The sequence below is a fragment of the Aulostomus chinensis genome, chromosome 10 (genome assembly GCF_037954235.1).
Source record: "Aulostomus chinensis isolate RoL2024-O1b breed Wild chromosome 10, RoL_Achi_v1.0, whole genome shotgun sequence".
NCBI classification, from domain to species: Eukaryota; Metazoa; Chordata; class Actinopteri; order Syngnathiformes; family Aulostomidae; genus Aulostomus; species Aulostomus chinensis.
In genome coordinates this window covers 25,710,207-25,734,028 of record NC_141329.1, presented here as the reverse complement: position 1 = coordinate 25,734,028, position 23,822 = coordinate 25,710,207, and the positions used below count along the sequence as shown (strand labels likewise).

At 41.4% G+C, this 23,822-nt stretch overlaps 1 protein-coding gene across 1 annotated transcript in view; it reads left to right on the top strand.

The window, feature by feature from the left end:
• The window catches only part of rtn4rl1b (reticulon 4 receptor-like 1b), a 140,510-nt gene that overhangs the window by 992 nt on the left and 115,696 nt on the right, over positions 1-23,822 (top strand). The window lies entirely within an intron of this gene.

The following is a 23,822-nucleotide window of genomic DNA, read 5'->3' as shown; positions in this document are numbered from 1 at the left end:
TCATAATGCACCCCTGCGTTGCCCCGCAGATGTGTTATTACAGACGATGCACCATCTTTAATTTGCACAAGTCGCACTGAAGGTTTTCTGGGAATGAAATATTCATCTGTAAGGCAACACGGGGATGTGATACTAATACAGCTGATGCCGCACTGCAGTTTATGAGTTGTACCCAGGTCACAGGGCTATCTCACCGAGCTCTGCGCTCTGCTGATGTATTATTTGCTGTGTGTCAGTACATCTCGCTGTGATGGATCAAACCGCGGTTCACAAGGTTATTCACCGCGGGCTACAGACTATATGAATACCCAAGACCTTTAGCACCTCATATAAAAAGGTTGGAGCTTCCTAAACTTTTAATATCAGGATCCCAAAGACAGATTGACATTACCACCAACCTCCAATCTGATCACTTTTTTTTTGTTATAGCAGCTGTTTTTATTTCTGGGCTTCAAGAGGCCATATTGCTGTCTGCAGTGAATGGATGATAAAAAAAAAATAGGAAGAAGTAGCCTGCACAAGACTACATTTTGCACTCACTTTGTCATAGGTTAGAACTAGCTGTCTTTTTATTATTCTATATCATTTACATGAGACCAAAGTAGTTATTAAATATTTAAAGGAGCTTCTATAAAACTCACACATAACTGCTCTTTGCTCGCCTTGCGCTTGAATTTATTGAGTCTGCCTTGTAGAAAGCGTTTTCTATGCATGTGTTTCAGTCTTGTGCCTCAAGGGCAGAGGAGAATAAAACAAACGATACACACAGTGGTGACGATAGGTGAAACACAAGGGAAGGCCTGTTTTCTAATAGTGAGCAACCACATCACTTGGAAGTGTTTGGGCTCGATTTTCTGGCAGAGCTGTCCTGAGTCATGACATGCATTCATGAAGATGCTCTTTGGAGTTTAATGGATGAGGAAACCAGTCGTGTTGTCTGTCAGGTAATAGACGTGCTGCTAAATGCTATCGCATTAGATAATATACAAACATCATCAACCTATTTGTAAAATATTCATTTACAGGCAGGGCTGACTATGGAGCAGAAACCAGAGTCAATGTCTTCAGATTTTTTTTCTTACTCTAACATATCCCCGCTCTGTCCAAGGTCTTTGTATGTGAATCAGCTGTCTTGCTGCTGCACAGCTCTGGACAGAAAATCACTTAATTCAAGACAAATGACTTCGAAGCACAGATTTCACTAGTCTGCCAAAAGTACTTCGTATTCCAGCGTGTCTACAGTCCACAGTGAGGCAGAGATGTGTCAGTGTTGGCAGGAACAGCGCAGACGTTCTCTGGTGATTTTCTTTTTTTTCAGCAAGAATAACACATTCTAGGAGCCTGCTTGATGCATCGGGCGCAGCACTTGTGAGGGATCCACACACATTAGAATACTGGCAGCACCTCTAAGATTGACCTCACATTGTGGCTGTGGCTAATTAGCCTGTTAATGGAGTGGACTCAGACGATGGCCTTTTGATTCACACTTTGTCCGACAGTCTCTGATGAATCCATCTCTGTTGGTCAGTGAGTTTGCACAGGCTGGCCATTGCTGTGATAACATATGGTCGTGTCCATATATCACACATGTATCATGTTCAACATTTGCGATATGAATTTGACTGCAGGTGAGCCAACACTGTCTTCATATCACTGTTTGAACAGTCAGAATAGTGCTTGTGTGTATCTTCTCTATGGTGTTTACGACAACTACATTTGTGTGTGAGTGTCCGTTTGTGTACAAATGTACAATAAATGTAGCCTCGCAAGCGTACGTGTCATTCTAACTCTGTTCCAGCTTTTTTCTTTCTATTCTTCCGTCTCACTTCCAAGACTTCTCTCTTTCCTTAAAACCAGTCAGCCATAGAGTAGGCACAAGGGATGATATGTCAGAACAGCTCTGTGATGGAAGGGATGAGATGTCCGCTGAATATACCGTGCCATGATGTGCCATAATTGCTGCTCACCATACTCAGCTGAGTTAATCAAAAAGGCTCTGTGTAGCTTATTACTCTGATATGCCACCTCTCAGACTGCAAAATTTCAAACGCACCATGAGTGATGCATGCAGACGAGCTGGCGCAGGTATCTGATGCATATATATCCTGAAAAAGAAACAAGTGAGTCAGTGTGCAACCCAAAACTTGACTGGACAAACACACACACACATACACTTCTTTGGGCTTGTAGCCCAATTACTAAGAGTTGTGTATGTTTTACATCATTACCTGACCTGCATGTCATAGACTTTCTGTTCGAGCAGCAGCAGCCATTGGTTTGGCTTCTATTAATGACATGAAAATAATAACTTGCGAACACTTAAACAATGCTCCATGGCGCGATTGCAGATGGACTATTTTTCACATCTTTGTCGATGCTTATGAGTCAAAGGGCGCCCTCAGATTTTCTAGCTTTCAAAGCAAAGAATAGAATAAGTCACATGCAATTATAGTTCCATAAGTACAGTAAGAAACCATGATTAGATAAAAAGGACAACAAATAACCAACAGTATTATCGCCAGCCAGCAATAGTAAGTAGAGCAACTGATGTACAGTCCAGCAAACGAACCTCAACATTACACAGATGAAGAATGGAATCAAACATTCTAAACAGTATAAAGAGTACACAGAAGTACATTTGCTCTGGTGTACAATGCAGCACCAAAACAGAGCAGAAATGTAGATATAGTCTTCATAAAAACCTGTCGTGGGTGAGTGCATTAGTCCCAGTACACCGAGGTTTTTACAGCAGATACTTGATACTATCCAAAACCACTTGAACACAATGATTGGACAGTATCCCAAAATGGATGACATGGGGCTTCTGTGTACTGTATAGTGAATATTTGGGACACAGTGAGTATGACTGTTTATGAGGTCACTGATTATGACTTCTAAATTCAGAAACTGGTGTGTTTGTGTGTGACCGTCATTTCCCACAACAAGATCTATTCGTGAAAGTGATTCTGGTTGGCATTTGATTACCACCACCAAGGAAGTCACGTGATCACCAGCATCGGTTTGTCTGTCTGACCATGAACAGCATAACTCTGAAAGTTATGGATGGATTTTGATGAAAATTGGTTGGATGGTAGAACTTAAGTTGAGGAACAATCGACTAGAATTTAAAATTGATCCAGGATCAGATTTAGAGCTGATAATATCATATGGCCTTGGTGGCCATAAAGCCCTCTATTTATAAATGTATAAAAACTGAGAGCGAAGCAAAGGAGTGAGTCAAATGATACAGAGCCACTGAATATTTCATTTCATTTGGACCTCTCAAAAAGGATTGCAACCATGACAAAAGGCACCCTTAATGAACAAAGCCGCAATTCTAACCCAAGTAAGTCTTCTTCTAATCCTAACAGTTCAATTAATGTTTCTCATTTATATACGTGTCACTGTACACTGAAATGCTTGGAGTGAGGCTCAGAAACTCTACATATCTAAACTGATTTGAGACTATATCACTGGCAAGAATGAGGAAAGATCGAAGTTATTTACAAACGCAATTAAGCAGTGTACTAAGATGCAATATAAATTAGTGATGCAGCTGTACAAAGTGGCATTAAAAATTTAGAAGCTTCAACAACTTTACAGTAAGGGTCAACCACAATGGTAATAGTGCTCATAAAAACATTGCAACATGCCTGGAAGTGATATGAGCAAGAGGAGCATTTTGTCCTTGGGTGACCTTCAGCTGTCAGTGGGTGAGAGGATGAGTGAGTGGGGGGTGGCGGAGTGTTCAGAAACCTGATGGCCTGCAGGAAGAGAAAAGTTCTTAAGTCTGCTGGTTCTGGATTTAATGCTGCAGTGTCGTTTATGTGATGGAAGTTGGGTGAAAGTCAGTTGGCCCTATTTTAAGCATTGTGCAAGCTGGCACTTGGTCAAGCACAAGATTCATTGCTATTTTCAAGCTGGTGCAAATTATGTTTTCACATCAAGTGCCCGTTCCTTTTAACTAGCAAATCAACTTGTCTGCACTAGAAGGGGCTTAAGTGTGTTAATGAGGCTGGTCTGGTGCAACTGTGGCACGTTGCTATCTTGGGACACCAGAAAACATTTGTGCCACAGACAAAGAAGAGGCTGATCTTTGCTCAGTGGCGTTACGTGTTAAGTGCTATTAAAAGGGCACAGTAATCAGAGGAGTAGATGAGCGACATTGTTCAATTGATGCCCAAAGCATGGAAACATTGGCCGCCACCTCCTCACATGCCTGCTTCGCCGCTGACGGCTTCAGTGGATGCCTGCTGCTCCCTTATAAACATAAGGAAGGGAACACCAGAAAGTTGCATCCAGTATGTACGTGTAAAATGTGACGTTATCATTGTTCCACCACATCCTGTTATCAACGGTTATCTCCTTTATGTTCATGAGGCAGAAATGAATGCTATACTCTGACATCATTCTGATCTAGTCCCTCTAGGCAGCCTTACCGCCATTGGCGATGAGTCCCAGGATGGTGTCATCAGCAAACCTGCAGATGAAATTAGACCTGCGCAAGTAGAATCTCCAGCATGAACATGAGAGGGCTGAGAACACAACCCTGTGGAGGTCCAGAGACAGCAGTCGCTGATTATTTTCACTTCTTTTTTAGGAACTCCAACATCCAGTTGCAGAGAAGCGTCTTCGACTCTTCATCTTAGGGCTTTGTGATGAGTTTTGCTGGGATTCTGGTATTGAAGTCGGGGGTGAAGTCGATGAATAGTTGTCTCAAACAGGTGCTGTCTTTCTGGCGGTGTGTGACAGCCAAAGAAGTTTGCTTCATCTTTGAACCCAAACCATGATCATCCCATCTCTCCTTCCTCCTTTTTCAAGCTTGATTTGTGTTTGTTTTGCCAGCCACAGACAGACTGCTGTTCTGATGAAAAGGGTGTCTGATCAGTAAACACTTCTATGTGGCATTCAAAAGGGCAGATTGTTGTTGAGTTTGGAGGACTTGTTGGAGACGTATTGTTGGATTCTGGATTTGATTTTCTCAAAAGACTAGAATTCAGTGCTATTTTGGAGTCTAACTTTAGCATATTACCTGCCTGAGCAGTAATGAATAAACCAAAGTTGTAACTCTTTGCACCTTTGCTCACCTCAGACTGAATCTACAACATGGAACAAAACATTTTGCTTTAATCAAAGCATCAGCGCTCCTTGTACATACCTCGCCAACCTGTGTCTGAACTTTAGGCCAACCTATTATCAAACATTTTCACAAAAAACCCCAACAAAAAACTGGACAATTGAGAGTCTCACAAAAGGAGAGTTTATAAGCACACACACACACGTGCGCACCCACACACACACACACACACGTCCACAACCTGTAAAGTCAGCTATTTGTAAGTGTCAGACTTGCAAGATAAGACTAATTGGGAAATGCATTAGCATCAACTTCAGTCAACGTGATGAGCATTTTTTAAATTGAATTTAGCGCAGAGTGAACAAAGGGGATTGCAAGAACATTACAGATCACACAATGCTTTATGTTTGTGTACACTCACTTATATTTGCTTTTGTATGAATACAAATGAATGCGGAACTTGAACATTCCCGTGATGTTCCTTAATCTTCTATCTCCTGTGACTGACAGAATGCAGAGATAATTACTTGTAGCAATTACAAAATGCTGTAGTGTTTAGCAATCATATTTTAGAAGGCAATTTCAATCAAGAGCGATGACTTTAAAGTAGAACATTGCTCATTTTGTTTTCCAGTATTGGTACAACGAATGCAACACAAGGGAAACACCTCTGGCCTCTGCTCTTGAGCTTTCCGGCTCCCTCGTGGAGCTGTACCAGTGGCATCATGCTTACCAGAACCATACTGTGGGTATAAGCTTGCTGTTGGATGAATATTTCAGTTGACCCCTTCTTCTTTTTGTTTGCTGATGTCTTCAAAGTCTTCCTTGAAACAACAACCCCCTGAGCTAGCAAGCTGGTTGCATCCTGAAAAGAGCAACTTTGATGAAGATTTGGATTTTACAGTGAGACAGGCCTGCTTGTTTCTTCCTGTGAATGGAGATATCCAAGGAATATATATATACATATGTATATAATTTCTCCCTCTATGTAGCAGCAGCAAACTCGGCAGAAAACATTGCCGTGCTCCAATTGAACTTTTTTCTTTTTGAAATTCTGAATTTCTGAGTTCCCTCTTGGAGATTTCAACCAGAACACCCCCTGAGGTCTGACAACCTACTCTGAGATGCTCACTTCTCCCGGTGACCATGTCCAAGTATCCGTGAACAAGATACTGAACCCTTAATTTCTCCTGATGACCCTGCGATGGACTGGCAACCCAACCAGGGTGAACCCTGCCTCTTGCCCAGTGTCGGCTGGGATAGGCTCCAGTCCCCCCGCAACCCTTAACGGATAAGTGGTATAGAAAATGGAACAAAATATACCATAGAATATTTCTACTGAATCAACTGCTATTGCTAGAGGACGAGACCTAAACGATGTGTGTGTTCCTCTACTTTTCCGCTGCTCCTCATTCTAAGGTCTGACCTTTGACCTTCGAGGTAAATCTGGTGCTGCACAAGTTTCCTGTGTTGAAGAAGATTACCTCCCTCTGGCAGATACAGTGCAAACATAGTGTGGAGGAACATCTGACTAACGGCATCATAGCCAGCAATATCAAATAAACAGAAATGTCGAGGGCCCCTCCTCTGCTTTCAGGGAGATGTTTCCAGCAAAGCATAATGTTACTCATAGACATTTAGTGCTATTTTGATGATCATAGAGAAAAACAATAAAAGCAAAGGGTGTCCTTTCATTAACAAAGGAAAAGCAGCAGTTTTGCATGAGTAGGAGGCATAGCACCCCGAAGCCCCATACAAGGGATTTGTTACAATGACACAAATTTGCACGAGAGCAATACGTGCCCATCCGTCACTTTAATATGTTGCAAACTTTCAGGCATCATCAAGGCCTAGAGAGAGTTCTATTTAAAGAGAATAGATTCCCTGCTCATGTGATCGTCATTCTAATCCTCTCAAAGTGTCAACCCTCTACTATCACTCCTTGTCAACTCTGCATTGTTGTACTTCTCAGTCTGACTTGTGTTTCCATGAGGGTGAGAGGTAGTGTGGAATGATGACTGAGGGTTTGGAGAAGAGGAGGGTTTTGGAAAAGAAGTGAAGAGGATAATGTGGCAAGGAGCAAAAAATATAAACCTCAAACTGATCCCCTAAATCTTTCTAAGCTGCTTGAAAAATAGAAAGCAAATCTGAGAGGAAAAAATATGTCTCCTCTCTGACACTTGTTTAAGAATTTAAATTGTAAGTCTCTCTGCACTTTTTCTGTTTAAAATGGCTGATTCAGTAAATCAAAACAAGTCAAAGCAGAAAAATGACGCAAATGCATTTCTTTGTGTGTTTTTGTATAAATGTTGATGTGTTAGCAGAAAGCAACCAATAAAACGAAACAAAATGTCTCCTTGATTGTGTAAAGACACAGAAGACACAGTGTCCATACGAACTGAGAGAGGAAACATCTGTTAACACAAGAACTTGTGTAATATTGCACCTTCGGGCTAAGCTAACCAGAAATGCATCAAAACCCACATTTAGAAGCGCTTACCAAATTTCCTTTTTTCGTATCACTTAATTCAACCACTATTGACCAGCACATGCATTCGTGAGGACGTGTTCACATGACATGTCATTCATTTTGTTTAATTTTTGATGCAATGTGAACTTTTTTACAGGATAGTTTCATTTCTAGCAGTGTTCTCTTTGACTCCAACAGTATTTAATGAATTGCTCTAAATTGTTGTGTGTTTTCACATCTTAGTAGTTGAGCAGATCATGTCGAAGAACTATAAAGCACAAAAGTGATAGTGCTTTTTTTTTTTTTAACCATAATCACAGTAAAAGTTTGTAATAAGATCATCCAGCCACACTGAACCTCCGGATTCCAAACGTAGTTTTTTGCCAAAAGGAGACTTGTCAAGTCCCAAACCTTTCTTTTACTGCCAAATATTCAGAGGTGTTGCCATACTGTTTCACTGCGTGACACGAAACAGAAAAATACCCCAAAATATTAACAAGCTCATGCAGTGGAGAACACACTGATGGGTGTGCATGTCACTCTTTGGCCATGAACTGGTTTTTTTTTCTCTCCCTGGAAGCCATTTTCATACTTTCCTGTCAACCATTTCACACTGAATTAGGGCATGAGGCCTCTGAGTTCAGAGGCAGATGCAGTGCTCTTAAGCACTCTCTTATTAATGCAGTCTGAAGAGACATCTGAATGATTAAATCCACAGGACATCCCATCTTGTAAAAGGAGTCGGAGAAGAAAATTACAGAACATGCATAGAAAAATCTGTCCATCTTGGTTTGCCCTTTACAAAAATCACCGGATTCCTGCCATCTCCTCAGCCTTTGTGGTGGAAATGAGATGCAAGGATGGTCATTAGCACATGATAATGAGGTGAAAGAGACAAACAACCTAAGCCCTGTTGGTTTTTCTAATATTAATAATTAATTTCTGATTAAGTGGCTAATTGGAGTTTAAAGGTCAATGTCAATGAAATGCCATGGATTCAAGAGGGCAGTGGAGGGGAGACCGAGGGAGACAATCCAGGAGATTGTTGACAGTAATCCCAGATGCACCCCTGTTAGTCTGACAGCTCTCCCCCTTTCTTGAGCCTCCCTCCCCAGGAGTCATTGCCTTTCTGTGCTGAGGATAGCAATTCAGCTACACCAGCACCTGGACATCTGCCCTTTTGGCATTGAAAGTTAGTATGTCCTCAAGATGGAGTGGCATCAGGTATGCTATTTATACACTCCGGTCTGCTAGGTGGTGACAGCACACCTGTATGCCAAGACAAAGAGAAAAAAAAAAAGAGATCCTTTTTTTTTTTTTTCTTTTCCAACTTGTGCACAAACCCAACTCTTCCTCCTCACTGCAGGGCCTGCAGAAACAGAAAAAAGGACATTAAAGTGCACAGAGGTAGCAACCTCTGCTCATTCTCTGGTTAACATTCTCTCTCCGGCAGCCTCAACCCTGCAAAATGGATTATCGAAGCTGCCCTCTGACTGATCTCACTTGACAAGCTTTGTACATCCACGCATGGAGCCTCTGGATCCTAAACTTATCATTTGCCATGTTAGTATTTCCTTAGGATACTGGGAAACAAATTTTGAAGTTAAAGAAGTCCCTGGCTGCTAATCACCAGCCTCCCTGGCCTCATCTGGTCCCCCCTGCACAAAGTGATATTCAAATCTGTTTCTGCCACAGCACGATTTGTACAAGTGAGGATAAAGACTTTAATAATCTTCACTTCAATCTTCCCATTTGTGTCATTTTAAGATGGCACTCGTAATAACCATCCTCTTCCTTTTAGCTGCATTTGATCTTCAGGAGAACGTGCAGCCCTAGGTAAGTACGCTTGATGGATTCCTGTTGTATGGGCCAGGTGGAGGAATAACATTTCGAACAAGAATCCATCCTTAGTTTGTCTTGACTGCTGCTTTGCTCCAAATCTTCTTTTAGTGACTCACTGAAGGACTTTTACTTCATCTCTAACAAACTGAAATGACATTTACTTTATTTTAAAATGTGCAGCCAAACCCTGGTTTAAATACAGATAGCATTATCATCCTCAATTATTTCAAATCTCACACTAAAGACAAATGTTTGTAGAAGTTAAATCTGGAAGTAAAATGCTCTTCTTCCAGAATGCTCTTAAAAAGTTATATGAATATTGGTTCTCTCTCTTTTTTCTGCTGTATTCAGTCATCAATATTTTGGTCAAGCATGGACTTTCATCAGGACAAATCAACTTTTACAATAAACTTCATACCATGAATTTCATCTCTCGTTCTGTTCCTGAAGAACTGGGACTTAAAGTGTTGAAGAAGGCCTGCGACAGGCTGCTGGAGATTCTTGAGCAAATGCAATAATGGCCTTTGTTTGGATTTGATTGTTGCAATATTGTTCCACTTTATGTGGTGATTTAAGTGGCTGTCTTCTGCTACTCCCACGTGAACAGCTATCCTGACAAGTGTACATCTAGTCTTATCGACCTGCTCTCAACAAACGCTCCTCATGGATATTCAGATATTTTTTGCCAAATTACACGACTGCCCATTTTGTTATTGCAGTCGTGAGGAATTCTGCCAAAGCCTAAACCTCTAATTATTTTTTAAACTTTTGTGTTGCATGGTTTGCCCAATGTTGGCTGGGAAAATGTTGCTTTTGGAAATCGTGGAGTTATTTTATAATGGTTTTATTCAAACCGTGAGCAAACATGCTCTTTTTCTTTCTTTTTTTTTTAAGAGATTCAGAGTGAACGGGAGGAACAATGCACCCCTGACCTGGCTAAACCATTTCAGTAGTCTGGACTTAGGCCCAAAAAAATATCTGCTGACCAGCTTCTTCTTTTGGCCTTCTCACTCCTGAAAGTTACTATGCTTTATTATGAAGAAGTTAAAACTAAGACTAGGGTTTTTCCTTCCAGGATATTGAAGAAGTAAGAGCTGTTTCCACTTGAATCAAATTGCTTGTATGATTTTACCTCTGTTGTTCTGGGATGGTCTGCTTCATACAAATGCAGTTAGGTGTTGTGTTTGTTATTTACCGTCTGTTCTTGAGCTCTGAGGTTCTTGACCTGCTGTAAAGCTCTCATACTTCACGGAGCCTTATATACTCAGGCTAATTGGCACTCTTTGTCCGTATGGAGGCCATTGGTTCACATTTATTTACGAGTCCATTCTTGGTAGGCTTCTCGCCTCTCTTTTTACTTTTACATCACACAACATGGAACTTATTTGTTTCTAAGGTCCAAAGAGAGCTTAATGATATATATGTGTAATCCTAGTCCTTTTAAGATATAGAAGAGGTGGAGTAAAGGGGAGAATGGAACTTCTCCCATGTACATTTGTACTCTTTATAATCTGCTTTAGGGTGTGTAATTTGCCTTGTTTGTGAGTTTTATTCACAGGCAGGTATTGGATATGTGAATCCCAGTTTACGTAGTCTCCTGTGTGAAAGGAAGATTGAACTCGTGCGACTTCAAGCTTTGGTTAATTTTGTGTATTTAGTTTCAGATTAATCTCACACTCTTTCTGTGTCACAGTCAGAACATCATTTATCTCAAATAGCGGCTAATTCAGTCTCTGGAGTTGAAGGTGTTTCTGCTCCAGCTGTTGGGTGACACTGTAACACACAATCGTAAATATGACGAGCAATCTAAGGACTCAAGTCACGGAGCGGGATGGAACTTTCAGGTCAGGTGACAAACAATCAAACGGTCGTCTTGTTTTCATCAAGGTATTATGAACCACAAAATTAAAAAGAAATCCTTCAATTCCACAAATAGGTTTTTATGCTTGCTTGAAATGGTTTTTGGCTTTACTTGAAAAAGAATGCGCAAAACAGGAAAAGGAAATAAGCAGTGAGGTGAGTCTTCAACTCAGGTGATTGACCGGCTGGTACCGCTGCTGGGATCCTCCTGGATATTCCTGAACTTTATCTCTGGACAGCTGCCAACATTGCCGCTGCAAGCTGGCAATAAAGAACCATTACAACTTTAGTGACAGAAAGTATAGTCCTTTATTCCATTTTTTTTTGCTGGTAGATGGCTAACATATGCTCTTCTTCGTTGGTGTTTGGTCCAGCCAAATGGACTGAACGGATGTCCTGACAGTATTGCAACATTTATTTATCCCAAACCAGTTTATGGAAACGTACCCAATTTGCATTTCCTTTTTCTGTAAATTTCTTAAGTTTGTTTGAAAAAAAATGGAATGACAAACTCTGAAATTCACACCTTTGATATCCAGCCCCGCAGCATGGGCCCCTGACCGATCACAAACCCACCAGGCTGCTGTGTAGTAAAACTACCTGATACCCTGAACCAGCTTTTAGCCCATGTTGGCAGAGAGAGAAGAGGCATCACTCCAATCAATAACCCAATTACACCTATAGGAACCAAGCAGTTATGCGAGGTTGCTGTTTGTGGACTTGAGCACTGCATTTGTCCACCCTCATCCTGAACACATGCTCTCATTAGGGTTGTGTGTTGAGCTAATGCTCCTCACCCTCGTCACCCACGACTGCACCCACAGCTCCACACCTCCAACATTGTAATTCAATTTGAGGGTGCCCCATCCTAGATGATGAGGAGCCAACTGGCTTGAAGTGGACGACAACCTCAGGCCTTAAACCTCTAAGAGGAATGAGGAAAAATGTAATTTTTTTGTGTAAAATGACAATAAGGACGATATGACTTATTCTGGTTTTATTTGTCACAATGTTGAGAAGAACAACAGCAGCTGTTCCATTTTCTAGGGTCCCGTCTTTGTCTCTCACTCTTTCCACTTCCTGCTCCAGAGCTCCGGTGGAGCCGACCTCCATGTCTCTGGCTTTAATGAGACACGCTACAGACACATCTGAGCTTAGCACTTGTATTATCTGCAGTCTCTGTGTTCTGGCAAATGTTATCTGTCCTCATATGTCTGCCGGTGCTCAGACTGACTTTTAGGAACAGTCAGGTTTCAGGTAATTACTGCAACCTGTGGATTAATTTTGCTCTGCAATGTTAATGCACGCTGTGACCTGTGATGTTGTGAATTTAGAGCCACTCAGAACTCTGTCTCTCCCGGTCCATCTGCAGGGTGATTAGACTAATTATAGGGTGCCATTGCAAGCTTGTTGATCCTGAGTTTGCTTACATTCTTGTCCATTCTTTACAATGACATTGATGTATTTATTAAAAGGCAAATGATTATCTATTCAACATTTTGAATGAAACAAGGTACCTACTGGCACCAGATGTTGTTGTTATAGAAGGGGTTGCACAGGACAGGAGGGTCTACAGTAGAATCCAAAATATATTTGGAAAGAGTTGAAGATGAATATTATTTAAAAGAAAGGATGGAGAGACAGATGGAGTAATTGTAATTATAGATTATTGTCCAAGGTCTTCTCAACAATAATACATCTTTTTTATATGCTAATCCCTCACAATTGTCTTAGAATGGTCTTAAAATTTGTCATTTACAGCAGCAGAACTCTGTTTGACCTTATTAAGGCTCCTATAATGGGGATAAGAATTGAGAAGAATTACTAGTTTCAATTTATCCTCTACATTTTATTTCACATCTGAAATTGGAGTCAGGAGTGTCCTGATGGTGTTCACAGTCCTTCTTCATCAAATTAAAATCTATTTCTGGAGAGCCAAGGACCCCTCCCACACATTCTCCTCATGCATTTCACTGATCTGAATCAGCGTTAAGTGCTTGACATTTGTCTGTTTTGCTTCTCTGACAGGCATTGATCCCCAACAGTGTTGCTCATCACTCATTGAAAGTCTTCAGGCCATTAAGACCCTGCAACATAAACTAAGGCAGGGTGCTGTTTTGTGTGTCAGGGACCAGTGTGTTAATTATTGCAGCACTTGATAAAGAGTGCACGAAGGGACCTTGCAGGACTGAAATGGATTTCTGAGGTGGATTGTCACAAACGACACATGTGGTAAGACTGCGAGTGTATCGTGTTGCTTTATATGGAGGGCTTCTACGTTTGTCAGTGTTCGAGGTGTGGCAGGGGAGACCCTGCTGCTTTAGGATGGAGGAATAGAGATGGTAGTGAGGAGCAGTGAAAGTGGCAGCTGGTTGTTTTACATTCTAATCACCTTGATCCTGCAGAGTTTCAGTTCTGCATTCTAATGAATCGCTTCCTTTCAGTTGTGTCATTTTGTTCTTGGCTATCTTGGGCGAAGTAAGTCCATCTTTATGAAAAACACCATCGGTTATAAATTTTCTTCCCTGGGAAGTGTAGGGGTTGTTTTTGTTAAGATTTTGAGCAAATGGGGAAAGCTCAGGGCTGTTTTTATCCCAAAGAGAGGTTTCCATCCATCTGCCGTGGCTGGCATGGGACCTTGAAGAGAATGCTGCATTCTGACTTTGCCTGCAGTCAAAAAAAGAGAAAAGGAAAAAAAAAAAGTCAAGCTAATAGATTGTCACCACTATGTATGCTGTGTCCCGTAGCTGCTGCTCCCAGTCAAGGCTTCAGTCACACATGGCTCTATTCCCAAGGGAAGTTGGGTAACAAAGAGATGCTACTTCCTGACTCTTAACGCTGCCACGACTCTGCACCCCAACACCCCAGTATAAGATCACAGCCTCAGTCTTGTCTGCACCCCTGGCTGCTCCAACATCAAGTCTCTTTATTCCCCAGATGCCTGGGAACAGCCTACAGTTTGCCCTCAGCAATCACGCTAATATGTCCCCAGCCTCAATGCAGAGAGCCTGCTTGACGTTAAAGTGTTGTTTGGAAAGTAATCTAGAGGATAAATATAGCAGATGTCGTCTGCTGCCGGCTCTCCAGTGAAACAATAAACAGAACACGCTCGTGGAATACTGACTTTTTATACTGAGCCAGGGTTACATAAGATTTATGTACTGCCATGGTGGTAACAATTGGATTGATGGCGTTTAGTGCTACAACACCTCTGGCTGGGACATTAACTCAGCAGATTTGTCTGTGTCTTCAGGAGCACAGTCTTGTCAATTATTTAAAAGAGCAAAACAACAGCCTAGAAAAGATGGCATTTAGTGTTTACTTCTCTTTTTTTTTTAGCATTTACACATTTCTGTTCCTGGAAGTGTGCTCGAGTTTAAGCTATAACAAGAGCGGTATGTTCCATCCCGATGTGTCTGCGTGCTAATTTACAATATTGCCACAGAGAGGGTACAAAAAAAGCAATCTTAAAAACTTCACAAGTACCAAGGAAAGCAGGAGACCTCATTATTCTAACGTACTGATAAAAAGTCAAATAGAGAGGAAAATATGGAGCAGCTCAGGTGGGGCTCTAATGGAATGGTGTCACACCTGCTCTCCGCTGATGGATGTGGAGGTCACTGTGAGTTGTGTTGCAGAGTCTGGAGCTATGTTTCCAGACAGAACCCCCCATAGCTGCTGATCGCTGCCCAGTCAAGCAATCTGAGAAACCACTTAACTTCGAAATTTAACACACAACCCAGCTGGTAGTCCCTACTGGTAGCATGCGTTGGCACGTCTTTTATACTTTTTAGGCTGTGCTGTTAACTTTGCTTGTATCTCTTTCCATATTCATTCCCCACTCTCTGAGGAAGGTAACACGTTCTCCTTAAAGTATGCGAAAGTACTAGATCTACTACCTGAATATATCTAATAAGCTGGATCTGCGTGTGCTGAGCTGTTGCAGAAAGAATGCCTGGTCAAAGAGAAGTTAATCGATTCAGTGACTTTGTACTTGCTGTTTTTCAGCGTTGACAAAGGGTTGTTAAAAGAGAAAGGGAGGAAAATAGGAGTCAGTGCAAGAAAAAGATGGATGGGAAAGGGGATGGGTGGGTGGTAGAAGCTAAAGTTGCCTGTAATGATGTGGGATGATATATTATGAGCAGATTCTGGCTCGATCTACACGTGCATCCGCCTTCATATCATAAACACTAAAGCCTGTAAAGACGTTCTCTTGTTTCTAACCATGGTTGATGTGACACCAGAGAAAGATTGCTTGTTTGCTAACCAAAAACAAGACATGCTATCATGAATAATAGATTTGTATGTAACTTATTTGTGCAACTTTGATGCTGTTGATTGGTTGAGAGTAAAATAATCTACATTTGCCACCTGCACTAAAACCCCTTAAATGCTTGAAAAAAAAAGGACTGTCCACAGTCCATCGTGCAATCTTGTTGGTAGAAAAAGAAATGGCATTTCCTTACAGTTTCCACTAAATACAGAATATTGCTCCAAATACTTTTGCTTCAGTAACACTGCTTTAAAGGTGTGATGTTGACAGCTGTAATATCTGTTAGTAGATGTGAAACATATTATTACCGCGAGAACGAAAACAAAGACAGAATAAAATAAAAGGACTGAATTGATCAATATCATCATTATCCCCGCTCCTCTTCTTCCTCAGAAGAAAGCTCCAGCAAGCCGTGTTTTTCTCTAAAATTCACACCTTATTTAACTTGTTAAAATCATCCTAGTCCCAAAGTCTTTATATGGAACAAGCTACATGATGTGGCAGTGAGAAAAGGGCCTGTCAATCTGTCAGGGTCCCACACATCAGGCCCTACTGCGCATACCACAGGGGTTTGTAGCGATCTGTCAAAATGCATACATTTCGCCCGGTTCTTATCGCTGCATTGAGTACCTCAGCTTATGAAACCATGTAATTACGGAACTGTTATCCTGCTGATTGAAAAAGCAGAGTGACGCTGCGTTGGAGCGATTGGAACTATAGGGTGCAGGTGTATAAGCACATACATGAGTACAGTATTAGCTATTTGTCACTGACATTTATTCATATGCATTCCAAACCCCAAACTGAAACCTTAAACAGACATTTAAAGTGACACTTCACTCAAGAAGAGTTTATTTTTGGCCTTTGAGTTCTCACAAAAAGTTGATTGAAGCTCACAAAGACAGCCCTATTAGGACATTCCACTGACTTTTATTCATGTGGACAGCTTGAACCAGGCCTAGCCCGGACTTTAACCTAACCTCAATTCACACCCTAACTAACCAGGAACTCTGGAATCACTTTGTTCCGCATTAGGACCGGTCTTTTTGTCCCAACTCTTGAGGACTTGGGTTAATATTTATTCCAGAAAAGGTCTCCAATAGGTACAACAACCAGGTACATGCACACACATGCACAAACAAAACAAACACACACACACGCCTCCCTGTTGGAGATTAACACCATTATCACATCCGTGTATGTATCAACCTTTCTCAGCTCTTTTCCTCCCACCTGCCAGGTGCAAACACTTCTCTGGAGCTAAAAGGTTTCTCTCTCCCTCCATACACTACTCATCTACTCATCATGGCCCACATAGTCCTTCTGAATATAATATCATGAGTTATGTGGGTAAAAATCCATTTGTACAGTAAAGTTAGGTTTTGTGTCTGCCGACACTTAAAGGAATACATTTAAACTGTAGCAGCACAGAGTGAGTGAAACTTGTTCTTGGATCACACAAGAATTCTTATTGATTCTCTTGCAGAGAAAATTGTTGCACATGTTCAGTTTTGGTTGACAACGTTTGTCACATATTTTGACAATACAATACGTCATTCCCAAGAGGAAAGTAGACAGAGGTAAGGTGGCGAGTCATATTTGGAGGATCCCTTTAACAATCTGCCATGTCACTGCTGCTTGTGACACATCTGACATGAATGTTTTCCAAAAAAAAACAACCAAAAACTTCCTGCCAAAATAAATCCTCGTTCATTGTGTGATCAAGCCTGGAAAGAGCAGCTGAGTTAGACACACCTTTGCTTCCAGAAATTCACCTCTGTCTCCGAAAAATTCTTCACAGTTGAAATAAAACAAGCTGGAGTGACAGAAAATGCAGACGTTAAAATAAACACGGCCGGCAGTGTTAGAAAACCAGACTGAACTAGTAAAGACTGGTTTGACTGAGTTTGCGTCGATATGTTGAATATACTGTATGATTTAACAGCATTTGACTGGTAGAACATTGTTTGTGATTCTGAAAACGAAAACAGACATAACTCTGTACTCTCGGTTTCCAAATCTCTGGGCAACAATTTGCAAACTGCACAAAAATTCCAGATGCGGATTTGCAGTCTATACTCACGTCGTTGTAATCTGTGCTGGTGCATTGCAATCGGAAATTAACACGTGAAACTCCAATACAGACTAAACTGTGTAATGTCAAAGAAAATGCAATAACCTATTCAATCCAACCTTGAAGCTTGATAAACTGTTTTTTTTTTTCATGGATGCAGTCGCTAGCCTCTGTTTGGATTGGGACATACACGGATGCACATTTGTGCATGTGGAGCACGATTCGGTCCACATGATCTGTTCCCACACATTTGCACCTCACCTGATGCCCTCGAACTTTTGCCATCACTATTTATGCTATCTGACATAACAAGCGTCTAAAATCTGTCAGGAGTGGTAACGATTCGCCAGCAGGCAGGTCCGCTACCTTGGCCCCGCTGTGTGTATTCTGACGCTGTCATCAACATCGGCTCGTGACAGATAAGACGTATCTCAAGAGAAACTATATGCTAGCGTTTGTGGTTTGAGTTACACAGGACAAAGAAAGTGTCATCCCCTTTAGAGGATGTTTGTGTGTGGATGAAGAGTTTGGGATCTGCAGAACACTTGCAAGAGCGCCCCCTTATCTCCAGTTACAACGGTCCTGAGGGGCTGTTGAAGGGAGATAGAGGTGTGAAAAATGGGCCGATGTGTTTTCTGTCTGTTCTGCATGATCACTGGTGTCCTTTCATTTCGAATGTGCTCGTGTAAGGACTGACTTCTGGGGTAATAGTGGCATACACAAGTATATTCATATTCCTATTAGAAGGGATATTGATTTTTACATTTTCATTTTCATTCTCATTGTCATTGAAAAGCCCCATGGATATGTTGATGGTGTGATTTTTGTGGGGATCTGTATCAACACGGATTTTTTCTTTAGAATATGACGCGGAGGGATGTCTCCGCAGCACCGCAATATTGAACTTCAAAGCTTATCGTGAGTCTAAATACCCTTTCAACAAGCACTGCGCCTTGCTGCAATGTGAGAACCGCTGTAGGTCCTACTGCTACCTCAGTGATTTGTTTTCTCCATCTTGAAGATGCGACACTGCTGTAGGTCCAATCTGAGAGGAGACAACGTGTCATACATTTCATCCTGACGCTTGATTCACATAATATTATCAGAGCTAACAAAGGTATATAGGACGGCAGACATGCTAAGTGGTGAAACAGAGTCAACACAAACTATTAGATCTCGCTACAGCACTTCCTCTCTTTCAAGCCCCTCTGGCGGGGACAACTGTGTGTGCAGCCACAAATATGAATAATTGATGTAAATTGGAATTGTTAGCAAGAGTGGGAAAAATCACAAGGGCTCAGACTAATTATCCTTTTTTTTTCTTTTCTTTTTCCTATTGCCAGTGGTAAGAAATTAAGAATAGTGGAACATAATGAGATGTGGTTTAAGCCAGGGTGGGGAGAAATAGAACAACCAAACCAACCGATTCATTTGAGACAACATTCAATTAGAGTTGAACTCTTAACGCTAAAAGGAATGCATTGTTTGAGAAACCATGCAGATGCCCCCTGAAAAAAGGAGACATTTGTTTAATTCTGGAAGTGTTTCTGAAAGTACCAGCAGAAATGAGAGCAGCATGCACAAAGAACATTTTGATAAAAATTTAAACTAGGTGATGCATTGCAGACTGACACGCATAGATGTGCACTCAAATGGAGACATTGTGGTGATTATTGGGAAGGATTATGCAAGGAAGTCAAGGTCATAAATTCACAAGAGCAGCAGTGACTCTAATATGGCAGAAGGCTTCTTTACGTATTGTACAGAATAAACTCGTAGTACCGATGTTGCAAGAATGGGGGGTTTTGTATTTAACAGTGTTTTTGGACTCTCCCTTGCTGTCATTTCCTTGGCTTCCTCGCTTGCTGCAGAATTTTTCTCCTCTATTCATCCTGAATTATTAAAAAGTGTTGTGATTCCCAGTATGATTGTGAATCTGGGGCTGCAGCTCTCATCTGCGCAGTCACATTTGCTTGTTTTTTTTTCTCTCTCTCCTCACAGTGTTCTCTCTCCTTGCCTTTTCTTGTGCTCTCTCACTCAGTTCACAAGCCGGAGCATGATGCTGCAGTCCTCACACCCCCATATCTCACCTTGGAGGGCCGAGAGGGAGAATTTTAGATGATGAATACTCAAAAACTCGTCCCTGCCCTCATCTACACAGCGGGTATTCTGTCTGAATCTGTATTCAGGTCAGGGTGCTTTTCACAGGGGAGGGAAAGAGGAGGGAGGGATGTTTTTTTTCCCATCATGCACCAGCAGCAGGACCCAAATTGGCACAGAGGGTTGGGCAGTTTCTCCAGGGATAAGCATCCTGTCTCTTGCCTTGAGTCCCCACAGAGGAAAACCTGCCAGGGACATCCTTTCAACACTACACACACGCCTGTTGTTTTCTCAAACATAAATGAAAACCAGAGTGACCCACACACTTGTCCTGCTGCAGCTGACCCGCCACCATGGACGATGACCCCACCTCCATTTTTACACTCCATCACATTCCCATGGCTCTATAAGTTGATGTACCCATGACTCTCTGTCACTGCAGAAAGCACTGAGGCTGCCCTGAAAAAAGGTTACCACCACAGCTGTTGCCAGATGAAAAATGTATGCAGTGTTACTATATATATATTTTTGAGTCCCCCCCCCAAAAAAACAAAAACAAAAAAACCCTCTCCCTTCCCTTTTCCCTTTTTGGATGATGCCTGTATGACATATTAGTCAGTGGAGCATTGGTCTGGGTCTGGTCTTCTGTCTCTGATCTGTGAGAGAATATTAATACAGTGTGTGCTATCTGTGATGGAGCAAACTGTTCAAGAAAAACGGGGATCTCTTTTTTGAGTCCAAAAGCACTGGATTGTGGGGATTTTAATGTGCCACCGGCTGAATGTACACTCTAATAGGCCAGTGTAGAAAACATGAGAGGCATACTTCGGAGAGCACGGTGAAGGATGAGATGGAGTGAGGTAAGAGAGAGAACGATAGAAGGATTCACTTGGCTAAGGACGCTCTTTCTATAACTTGCTGCTGTGGTTGCAGCTGGCCAAAAAGTATGGACCATCCTGCCTGCAATGATACATATATTTCTTCTGGATAAGCCCAAACCTGCAGTACGCTGGATGCTCATTATTTTATAAGTTCAGTATCTTGGTCGAACTTTAAAGCAGATGCAAGCTCATAAAGTACAGTAATACTTCATATGATAAAAACAAATGAATGGCTTTATTCGGAAGATCTTCCTGAAGCATTTCAATCTATTTAGATAAAGAAAGGCTTTGAAGAGAAAGATTGGACAGCTTTGGAATACACCACAATAATAATATTGCTTTATCCAAGATGAGATGTGCTCCAATACTCTCCAGACACATGCTTAAGCTTCAATTGTAAAGGACTTTCTCCATGTGACATAACACTCTGCCCCTGGAAAAAATGGCATTACATTGAAAGCACAGAAAGGTGAGGATGAGAACTTGATTTCTCGTAGATTTGATTGTGCTGAACCTTTTCTGAACCATGCTGTATCTCATAAAGTATGAATAAATTAGGCTCGCAAGGCCTCTGCAAACTGAGGCCACCAGGTTATCTTATGCTCAGAGACAGGGATTTTCCCCAGGAACTAGAACCTTTGCAGGAGCTACCTTCACTTAAACTGCATGACCCAGGGTGTAAATTTAAATCCCACCACGGGATGTAGTAATTTCTGAATTTCCAGGAGCTATATGGTCTTTGTGCAGATGGGTTCGGTGTCACATTTTATTTCAACCACCAAAGATAGAAACTATATAGTAAATATCTAAGTATCTTCCCAAACTAGAGTCGCTAAAACTGCTGCCCTGGAGCTCCTGTGCTTTCAACACAACAAGGATGTAAAGCAACAAACAATTCTAGCTTCTAGAAGCTCAGGAACCTCCAAGAATTATGGCAATATTCAGATTAATATTTAGACCTCCATGAGTTGAAGATTTAACATCCATCTTTAGGGTTTACTACCGCACATATTGATAGAATAAAACAAACAATGTAGCTATGATAGCTACTGCTAGCAACAGAAATCATATCAGTTGTTTTTGTATTACCTTGTTAAGTGTTTGGCAGTTTTTTTATACACAAAAACAGAGGGGAGTAATTTTGCATTAAAGGTCACAGTGATTATGAATAGTAGTTTAATGAGGCAGTAGGTGGATGTTGTGGGACTGTTCATGCCCGGAGTGGAGTCCTTAATTCCGATCAATGTATGGTAATGAAGGCACAACGGAGCCTGTCTGAGAAAGGCTACAGGTCTGTAAGGCGGCTACAGTAAGGAACTGGCATAATGATAATGTTTCTGAATGAGTACTGAGAGACTTTAGTACCTTACTGTTCTAAACAGGTTCACCTTCACTATTACGCAACAGGATATGATGATGGACAGCATCCTGAGTCGCATCGTGTCGTTAGATATTTCCATTTCACTGTAGGGGTGGCTTCGCTCTTAATCACAACCAACAAGCTTCTCTGTTATGAATATACTGTGTTGTTGTTTTTTTTTCAAAGCAATATGAGATGATATCTATTCACGCTGACTGCCAACAGCCTGTTATTGTAAATATAAGCTGTCGTATGTGCATCTAATCATAGCCAACAGCAGCATGCAAAGATAAAGCATCAGACGAGCCACTGAATCACAGCTCTGCTCCTGAGGCCTCTCCTCCCCAGGGCATGCCTCCAGGGCTGTTTGTGTCCACAGTGAGGCAGTCTGTGATCGGTCTCAGTTCAGGGTAGACTACTCTCCCAGCTATGTGAAGGTTGAAGCTGTATGTTCACTCCTATAAAGTTTTTCCATTAAGTCTATTCTATTTCCATTCTCACTGTTTGGTTATCATTCCAGCTACTAGTTAGATAAACACTTTTCACTCCCTCTTCCCCTTTTATCTTCCCTCCCTTCCTCTCTGCTTGTTTGTCTCTGACGCCATCACCCACTGCGCTATTCGGAGAGGAGAAACACTTGTTTTGATAGCTATAACTGACTAAATGTCACATGTCTGGAAGAAAGGGTTCAGCTGTGGAGGATTGAAATTCATCCGATTAGCTTTCTTTGTTTAGGCCCTCCCGTGTGTGTGTGTGTGTGTGTGTGTGTGTGTGTGTGTGTGTGTGTGTGTGTGTGTGTGTGTGTGTGTGTGTGTGTGATAATGATAGTTGCATCTATGTGTGGGTTTTTTTTCCTTAATATTTGCTTGTGTCTGTCAGACAAAGTGAGCAATCATGAGCATGTTTGAATTTGCAATTGTGTCAGTACATTGAGCCCAACTACAAATACAATCTCTTTGGGCAAAATAAATGAGGTCTCTATGCTCTTCAGCTCGTGCTGTTACTTGTCTTCTGTGTATACTCACATGCAAATGAAAGCTACCCTTAAAAATAATGGAATAACGCAATTAAAAGCACTCCATTGCAAGTGTCATAAACCAAGGTTTAATATGGGGATAATAGCATTTAAAATGCCGCACTTTGATGTCTCTTGAGAGACAAGTTTAATAGGAAAGGCCAACTAAATACATTATTCACTTGTGTTAAATTGCAGGCATAAACATTAACTGACTGTTACAGTCAGATTTAGGAGAGATGGAGTAGGTGTACAGTCATGTCTGTTGGGAATTTTCTCAGCTTTTTCATACAGTGAATCAATAGGTGCCCATATATTCATCATGTGTTATAAAGCACATCTTGGAGACAAAAGAGGTTTGGGTTATTGCTTGTGAAATCCTTTCTGCAAAGGCTCAGGAGGCTGGAGGACTTGAAAGAGAGGGTAGGCAGGGCTTTTTACTTCTAGCTGGCATCTAAGACTTCCCTAATGTATACTTAATGGCATCCTGGTGGTCACAGATCCAAGAAAAAACATTCAATGCAGTACTAATTGCAATGCCAAGTTTTGTTTTGATTCTCTCACAATGTGCTGATAGTATCTGGTTATATTTCGAGGCTGTAAATCCAAGACTGCGTAATGATCGGCGTCCAGGAATGCTGTTGGAAATGATAAACAAGCCATCTTTGAAGAGTCTGCCTCTTCCTCTCCCATACACACACATTTTATTTTTAATAACTTTGTAGATTTTGCATTGATGTGCACTCTTCAACTGGAGTTTGCTGAGAAAAGAAAGAAAAACCTGTGTAGCTTCTAAACCTTTGGGCCTCTGTTTGTTTTGAACACATAAATCCAATGGCAAACACGTCAGAAATGTCATGAATGGCCACC